This window comes from Triturus cristatus, chromosome 1_1 (genome assembly GCF_964204655.1).
Source record: "Triturus cristatus chromosome 1_1, aTriCri1.1, whole genome shotgun sequence".
NCBI lineage: Eukaryota > Metazoa > Chordata > Amphibia > Caudata > Salamandridae > Triturus > Triturus cristatus.
The window spans coordinates 937,696,709-937,705,859 of NC_140579.1; positions in this window are offsets into that span (position 1 = coordinate 937,696,709).

The following is a 9,151-nucleotide window of genomic DNA, read 5'->3' on the forward strand; positions in this document are numbered from 1 at the left end:
CAGTAACTTGTATTTCCTTCCATAGGAATCCATTGTGTGGTTTTCACCAGAAAAGTTTCTAAGTGTCCATTTTTGAAATGTACAAATATTCCTCTAAAATCAGCCAAAATAAGAATTCCGATTCACTAACCTGTTATCAGGAGAGAACCCAGGGCTGCATCTTCTAAGTGTCCATTTTTGAAACGTACAAATATTCCTCTAAAATCAGCCAAACTACGAATTCCCATTTACTCTCCTGTTATCAGGAGAGAACCCAGTGCTGCATCTTTTAGCACAGCACTGACCCTGAAAAGTTATTCTAAGCGTACCTACCAGTAACTTGTATTTCCTTCCATAGGAATCCATTGTGTGGTTTTCACCAGAAAAGTTTCTAAGTGTCCATTTTTGAAATGTACAAATATTCCTCTAAAATAAGCCGAACTACGAATTACGATTTACAAACCTGTCATCAGGAGAGAACCCAGTGCTGCATATTTTAGCCCAGCACTGACCCTGAAAAGTTATTCTAAGCGTACTTACCAGTAATTTGTATTTCCTTCCAGAGGAAACCATTGTGTGGTTTTCACCAGAAAAGTTTCTAATTGTCCATTTTTGAAATGTACACATATTCCTCTAAAATCAGCCGAAATACGAATTCCGATTCACTCACCTGCTATCAGGAGAGAACCCAGGGCTGCATCTTCTAAGTGTCCATTTTTGAAATGTACAAATATTCATCTAAAAGCAGCCGAACTACAAATTCCGATTTACTCACCTTTTATTAGGAGAGAACCCAGTGCTGCCTCTTTCAGCCCCGCACTGACCCTGAAAAGTAATTCTAAGCGTAATCACCAGTAACTTGTATTTCCTTCCATAGGAATCCATTGTGTGGTTTTCACCAGAAAAGTTTCTAAGTGTCCATTTTTGAAACTTACAAATATTCCTCTAAATCAGCCGAACTACGAATTCCGATTTACTCACCTGTTATCAGGAGAGAACCCAGTGCTGCATATTTTAGCCCAGCACTGACCCTGAATAGTAAGTCTAAGCATACTTACCAGTAACTTGTATCTCCTTCCATAGTAATCCATTGTGTGGTTTTCACCAGAAAAGTTTCTAAGTGTCCATTTTTGAAACGTACAAATATTCCTCTAAAATCAGCCGAACTACGAATTGCGATTTACTCACCTGTTATCCGGAGAGAACCTGGTGATTAATCTTTTAGACCAGCACTGACCCTGAAAAGTAAGTCTAAGCGTACTTACCAGTAACTTGTATTTCCTTCCATAGGAATCCATTGTGTGGTTTTCACCAGAAAAGTTTCTAAGTGTCCATTTTTGAAACTTACAAATATTCCTCTAAATCAGCCGAACTACGAATTCCGATTTACTTACGTGTTATCAGGAGAGAACCCAGTGCTGCATATTTTAGCCCAGCACTGACCCTGAATAGTAAGTCTAAGCGTACTTACCAGTAACTTGTATCTCCTTCCATAGTAATCCATTGTTTGGTTTTCACCAGAAAAGTTTCTAAGTGTCCATTTTTGAATCGTACAAATATTCCTCTAAAGTCACCCGAACTACGAATTCCAATTTACTCATCTGTTATCAGGAGAGAACCTGGTGATTAATCTTTTAGACCAGCACTGACCCTGAAAAGTAAGTCTAAGAGTACTTACCAGTAACTTGTAATTCCTCCATAGGAATCCATTGTGTGGTTTTCACCAGAAAAGTTTCTAAGTGTCCATTTTTGAAACGTACAAATATTCCTCTAAAATCAGCCGAACTATGAATTCATATTTACTCACCTGTTATCAGGAGAGAACCCAGTGCTGCTTCTTTTAGACCGGCACTGACCCTGAAAAGCAATTCTAAGCGTACTTACCAGTAACTTGTATTTCCTTCCTTAGTAATCCATTGTGTGGTTTTCACCAGAAAAGTTTCTAAGTGTCCATTTTTGAAACTTACAAATATTCCTCTGAAGTCAGTTGAACTACGAATTCCGATTTACTCACCTGTTATCAGGAGAGAATCTAGTGCTGCATCTTTTAGCCTAGCACTAACTCTGAAAAGTAATTCTAAGCAAACTTACCAGTAACTTGTATTTCCTTCCATAGGAATCCATTGTGTGGTTTTCACCAGAAAAGTTTCTGTGTCCATTTTTGAAACTTACAAATATTCCTCTAAAATCAGCCGAATTCCGATTTACTCACCTGTTATCAGGAGAGAACCCAGTGCTGCATCTTTTAGAACAGCACTGACCCTGAAAAGTAATTCTAGGCATACTTACCAGTAACTTGTATTTCCTTCCATAGGAATCCATTGTGTGGTTTTCACCAGAAAAGTTTCCAAGTGTCAATTTTTTAAATTTACAAATATTAATCTAAAATCAGCCAAACTACGAATTCCGATTTACTCCACTGTTATTAGGAGAGAACCCAGTGCTGCATCTTTTAGCCCAGCACTCATCCTGAAAAGTAATTCTAAGCGTACTTACCAGTAACTTGTATTTCCTTCCATAGGAATCCATTGTGTGGTTTTCACCAGAAAAGTTTCTAAGTGTCCATTTTTGAAACTTACAAATATTCCTCTGAAGTCAGTTGAACTACGAATTCCGATTTACTCACCTGTTATCAGGAGAGAACCCAGTGCTGCATCTTTTAGCCCAGCACTGACCCTGAAAAGTAATTCTAGGCATACTTACCAGTAACTTGTATTTCCTTCCATAGGAATCCATTGTGTGGTTTTCACCAGAAAAGATTCTGTGTCCATTTTCTAAACTTACAAATATTCCTCTGAAGTCAGTTGAACTACGAATTCCAATTTACTCACCTGTTATCAGGAGAGAACCCAGTGCTGCATCTTTTAGCCCAGCACTGACCCTGAAAAGTAATTCTAGGCATACTTACCAGTAACTTGTATTTCCTTCCATAGGAATCCATTGTGTGGTTTTCACCAGAAAAGATTCTGTGTCCATTTTCTAAACTTACAAATATTCCTCTAAAATCAGCCGAATTACGAATTCCGATTTACTCACCTGTTATCAGGAGAGAACCCAGTGCTGCATCTTTTAGACCAGCACTGACCCTGAAAAGTAATTCTAAGCATTCTTACCAGTAACTTTTATTTTCTTTCATAGGAATCCATTGTGTGGTTTTCATCAGAAAAGTTTCTAAGTTTCCATTTTTTAAACTTACAAATATTCCTCTAAAATCAGCCGAATTACGAATTACGATTTACTCACCTGTTATCAGGAGAGAACCCAGTGCTGCATCTTTTAGCCCAGCACTGACCCTGAATAGTAAGTCTAAGCGTACTTACCAGTAACTTGTATTTCCTTCGTCAGGAATCCATTGTGTGGTTTTCACCAGAAAAGTTTCTAAGTGTCCATTGTTGAAACGTACAAATATTCCTCTAAAAGCAGCCGAACTACGAATTCCCATTTACTCACCTGTTATCAGGAGAAAACCCAGTGCTGCATCTGTTAGCTCAGCACTGACCCTGAATAGTAAGTCTAAGCGTACTTACTAGTAACTTGTATTTCCTTCCATAGTAATCCATTGTTTGGTTTTCACCAGAAAAGTTTCTAAGTGTCCATTTTTGAATCGTACAAATATTCCTCTAAAGTCACCCGAACTACGAATTCCAATTTACTCATCTGTTATCAGGAGAGAACCTGATGATTAATCTTTTAGACCAGCACTGACCCTGAAAAGTAAGTCTAAGAGTACTTACCAGTAACTTGTAATTCCTCCATAGGAATCCATTGTGTGGTTTTCACCAGAAAAGTTTCTAAGTGTCCATTTTTGAAACGTACAAATATTCCTCTAAAATCAGCCAAACTATGAATTCAGATTTACTCACTTGTTATCAGGAGAGAACCCAGTGCTGCTTCTTTTAGACCGGCACTGACCCTGAAAAGCAATTCTAAGCGTACTTACCAGTAACTTGTATTTCCTTCCTTAGTAATCCATTGTGTGGTTTTCACCAGAAAAGTTTCTAAGTGTCCATTTTTGAAACTTACAAATATTCCTCTGAAGTCAGTTGAACTACGAATTCCGATTTACTCACCTGTTATCAGGAGAGAACCTAGTGCTGCATCTTTTAGCCTAGCACTAACTCTGAAAAGTAATTCTAAGCAAACTTACCAGTAACTTGTATTTCCTTCCATAGGAATCCATTGTGTGGTTTTCACCAGAAAAGTTTCTGTGTCCATTTTTGAAATTTACAAATATTCCTCTAAAATCAGCCGAATTCCGATTTACTCACCTGTTATCAGGAGAGAACCCAGTGCTGCATCTTTTAGAACAAAACTGACCCTGAAAAGTAATTCTAAGCATTCTTAGCAGTAACTTTTATTTTCTTCCATAGGAATCTATTGTGTGGTTTTCATCAGAAAAGTTTCTAAGTGTCCATTTTGAAAACGTACAAATATTCCTCTAAAATCAGCCCAACTACGAATTCCGATTTACTCACCTGTTATCAGGAGAGAACCCAGTGCAGCATCTTTTAGCACAGCACTGACTCTGATTAGTAAGTCTAAGCGTACTTACCAGTAACTTGTATTTCCTTCCAAAGGAATCCATTGTGTGGTTTTCACCAGAAAAGTTTCTAAGTGTCCATTTTTGAAACTTACAAATATTCCTCTAAATCAGCCGAACTACGAATTCCGATTTACTCATCTGTTATCAGGAGAGAACCCAGTGCTGCATCTTTTATCCCAGCACTGACCCTGAATAGTAAGTCTAACCGTACTTACCAGTAACTTGTATTTATTTCCTCAGAAATCCATTGTGTGGTTTTCACCAGAAAAGTTTCTAAGTGTCCATTTTTGAAACGTACAAATATTCCTCTAAAATCAGCCGAATTACGAATTCCGATTTACTCACCTGTTATCAGGAGAGAACCCAGTGCTGCATCTTTTAGACCAGCACTGACCCTGAAAAGTAATTCTAAGCATTCTTACCAGTAACTTTTATTTTCTTCCATAGGAATCCATTGTGTGGTTTTCATCAGAAAAGTTTCTACGTGTCCATTTTTTAATCGTACAAATATTCCTCTAAAGTCACCCGAACTACGAATTCCGATTTACTCTCCTGTTATCAGGAGAGAACCCAGTGCTGCATATTTTAGCCGAGCACTGACTCTGAATAGTAAGTCTAAGCGTACTTACCAGTAACTTGTAATTCCTTCCATAGGTATCCATTGTGTGGTTTTCACCAGAAAAGTTTCCAAGTGTCCATTTTTTAAATTTACAAATATTAATCTAAAATCAGCCAAATTATGAATTCCGATTTACTCACCTGTTATTAGGAGAGAACCCAGTGTTGCATGTTTTAGCCCAGCACTGATCCTGAAAAGTAATTCTAAGCGTACTTACCAGTAACTTGTATTTCCTTCCATAGGAATCCATTGTGTGGTTTTCACCAGAAAAGTTTCTAAGTGCCCATTTTTGAAACGTACAAATATTCCTCTAAAATCAGCCGAACTACGAATTCCGATTTACTCTCCTGTTATCAGGAGAGAACCCAGTGCTGCATATTTTAGCCGAGCACTGACTCTGAATAGTAAGTCTATGTGTACTTACCAGTAACTTGTATTTCCTTCCATAGGAATCCATTGTGTGGTTTTCACCAGAAAAGTTTCTAAGTGTCCAGTTTTGAAACTACAAATATTTCTCTAAAATCAGCTGAACTATGAATTCAGATTTACTCACCTGTTATCAGGAGAGAACCCAGTGCTGCTTCTTTTAGACCGGCACTGACCCTGAAAAGCAATTCTAAGCGTACTTACCAGTAACTTGTACATAGGAATCCATTGTGTGGTTTTCACCAGAAAAGTTTCTAAGTGTCCATTTTTGAAACTTACAAATATTCCTCTGAAGTCAGTTGAACTACGAATTCCGATTTACTCACCTGTTATCAGGAGAGAACCCAGTGCTGCATCTTTTAGCTCAGCACTAACCCTGAAAAGTAATTCTAAGCATACTTACCAGTAACTTGTATTTCCTTCCATAGTAATCCATTGTGTGGTTTTCACCAGAAAAGTTTCTAAGTGTCCATTTTTGAATCGTACAAATATTCCTCTAAAGTCACCCGAACTACGAATTCCGATTTACTCATCTGTTATCAGGAGAGAACCTGGTGATTAATCTTTCAGACCAGCACTGACCCTGAAAAGTAAGTCTAAGCGTACTTACCAGTAACTTGTAATTCCTTCCATAGGAATCCATTGTGTGGTTTTCACCAGAAAAGTTTCCAAGTGTCCATTTTTTAAATTTACAAATATTAATCTAAAATCAGCCAAACTACGAATTCCGATTTACTCCACTGTTATTAGGAGAGAACCCAGTGCTGCATCTTTTAGCCCAGCACTCATCCTGAAAAGTAATTCTAAGCGTACTTACCAGTAACTTGTATTTCCTTCCATAGGAATCCATTGTGTGGTTTTCACCAGAAAAGTTTCTAAGTGTCCATTTTTGAAACGTACAAATATTCCTCTAAAATCAGCCGAACTACGAATTCCGATTTACTCACCTGTTATCAGGAAAAAACCCAGTGCTGCATCTTTTAGCCCAGCACTGACCCTGAAAAGTGAGTCTAAGTGTACTTACCAGTAACTTGTATTTCCTTCTATAGGAATCCATTGTGTGGTTTTCTCCAGAAAAGTTTCTAAGTGTCCATTTTTGAAACGTACAAATATTCCTCTAAAATCAGCCGAACTATGAATTCCGATTTACTCTCCTGTTATCAGGAGAGAACCCAGTGCTGCATCTTTTAGCCGAGCACTGACTCTGAATAGTAAGTCTATGTGTACTTACCAGTAACTTGTATTTACTTCCATAGGAATCCATTGTGTGGTTTTCACCAGAAAGTTTCTAAGTGTCCATTTTTGAAACTTACAAATATTCCTCTAAAATCAGCTGTACTACGAATTCCAATTTACTGACCTGTTCTCAGGAGATAACCCAGTGCTGCATCTTTTAGCCCAGCACTGTCCCTGAAAAGTAATTCTAAGCGTACTTATTAGTAACTTGTATTAACTTCCATAGGAATCCATTGCGTGGTTTTCACCAGAAAAGTTTCTAAGTGTCCATTTTTTAATTGTACAAATATTCCTCTAAAATCAGCCGAACTACGAATTCCGATTTACTCACCTGTTATCAGGAGAGAACCTAGAGCTGCCTCTTTTAGCCCAGCACTGACCCTGAAAAGTAATTCTAAGTGTACTTATCAGTAACTTGTATTTACTTCCATAGGAATGCATTGTGTGGTTTTCACCAGAAAAGTTTCTAAGTGTCCATTTTTGAAACGTACAAATATTCCTCTAAATAAGCCGAACTATGAATTCAGATTTACTCACCTGTTATCAGGAGAGAACCCAGTGCTGCTTCTTTTAGACCGGCACTGACCCTGAAAAGCAATTCTAAGCGTACTTACCAGTAACTTGTATTTCCTTCCTTAGGAATCCATTGTGTGGTTTTCACCAGAAAAGTTTCTAAGTGTCCATTTTTGAAACTTACAAATATTCCTCTGAAGTCAGTTGAACTACGAATTCCGATTTACTCACCTGTTATCAGGAGAGAACACAGTGCTGCATCTTTTAGCCCAGCACTGACCCTGAAAAGTAATTCTAAGCATACTTACCAGTAACTAGTATTTCCTTCTATAGGAATCCATTGTGTGGTTTTCACCAGAAAAGTTTCTGTGTCCATTTTTGAAACTTACAAATATTCCTCTAAAATCAGTTGCACTCCGAATTCCAATTTACTCACCTGTTATCAGGAGAGAACCCAGTGCTGCATCTTTTAGAACAGCACTGACCCTGAAAAGTAATTCTAAGCATTCTTACCAGTAACTTGTATTTCCTTCCTCAGGAATCCATTGTGTGGTTTTCACCAGAAAAGTTTCTAAGTGTCCATTTTTGAAACTTCCAAATATTCCGCTAAAATCAGTTGCACTAAGAATTCCAATTTAATCACCTGTTATCAGGAGAGAACCCAGTGCTGCATCTTTTAGAACAGCACTGACCCTGAAAACTAATTCTAAGCGTACTTACCAGTAACTTGTATTTCCTTTCATAGGAATCCATTGTGTGGTTTTCACCAGAAAAGTTTCCAAGTGTCAAGTTTTTGAAACATACAAATATTCCTCTTAAATCAGCTGAACTACGAATTCCGATTTACTCACCTGTTATCAGGAGAGAACCCAGGGCTGCATCTTTAAGCCCAGCACTGACCCTGAAAAGTAATTCTAAGCATACTTACCAGTAACTTGTATTTCCTTCCATAGGAATCCATTGTGTGGTTTTCACCAGAAAAGTTTCTAAGTGTCCATTTTTGAAACTTCCAAATATTCCTCTAAAATCAGTTGCACTAAGAATTCCAATTTAATCACCTGTTATCAGGAGAGAACCCAGTGCTGCATCTTTTAGAACAGCACTGACCCTGAAAAGTAATTCTAAGCATTCTTACCAGTAACTTTTATTTTCTTCCATAGGAATCCATTGTGTGGTTTTCATCAGAAAAGTTTCTAAGTGTCCATTTTGAAAACGTACAAATATTCCTCTAAAATCAGCCCAACTACGAATTCCGATTTACTCACCTGTTATCAGGAGAGAACCCAGTGCTGAATCTTTTAGTCCAGCACTGACCCTGAATAGTATGTCTAAGCGTACTTACCAGTAACTTGTATTTCCTTCCTCAGGAATCCATTGTGTGGTTTTCACCAGAAAAGTTTCTAAGTGTCCCTTTTTCAAACTTACAAATATTCCTCTAAAATCAGCCGAACTACGAATACCGATTTACGAACCTGTTATCAGGAGAGAACCCAATGCTGCATCTTTTAGCCCAGCACTAACCCTGAAAAGTTATTCTAAGTGTACTTACCAGTAACTTGTATTTCCTTCCATAGGAATCCATTGTGTGGTTTTCACCAGAAAAGTTTCTAAGTGTCCATTTTTCAAACTTACAAATATTCCTCTAAAATCAGCTGAACTACGAATTCCGATTTATGAACCTGTTATCAGGAGAGAACCCAATGCTGCATCTTTTAGCCCAGCACTGACCCTGAAAAGTTATTCTAAGCCTACTTAAAAGTAACTTGTATTTCCTTCCATAGGAATCCATTGTGTGGTTTTCACCAGAAAAGTTTCTAAGTGTCCATTTTTGAAAT